Below are 477 nucleotides of genomic sequence, written 5' to 3'. Positions count from 1 at the left end.
TTTCATTTCTTTTTTATTGTTTGAAATAACTGTATCAGATCACTACTTATCCTAATTATGTCATCCATGTTAAGTATATCAGAGACAGTTTGGGAGTTTTTTTGTAGCTATTTGAATAAGAGAGGAGGAGAGAAATAGGCTAGTTTATTGACCTCGTGAGTTATTTGACCCCTAGCTTGTGCTCCAGTGGGTGGTGGGAATCGAAGAGTAGATATTGGTCTGTGTGTGTGGGTTTTCTGTACCATGATTTCATCTGGATCCAGTTTTAGTCCTCGAACTTTGTTTACAAAGTCAATGGAGTTTTGGATGTGGTGAGGCGATTTCCCTTTCCCACCAAGGGAGCTAAGATGGTAGAAATGTGTTTGGCAATGTTGTAGGTGACCGAGTTAATGCTGCTGATAATCGGCCTGAGTGGGGCTCCTTCTTTGTGTATCTTGGGTAGTCCGTAAATGCATGGAATGGCTTCTCCAGGATACA

Source organism: Micropterus dolomieu, linkage group LG06 (genome assembly GCF_021292245.1).
Source record: "Micropterus dolomieu isolate WLL.071019.BEF.003 ecotype Adirondacks linkage group LG06, ASM2129224v1, whole genome shotgun sequence".
Lineage (NCBI taxonomy): Eukaryota > Metazoa > Chordata > Actinopteri > Centrarchiformes > Centrarchidae > Micropterus > Micropterus dolomieu.
The sequence above is the reverse complement of the archived record's forward strand: the minus strand, read 5'-3'. Positions refer to the sequence as shown.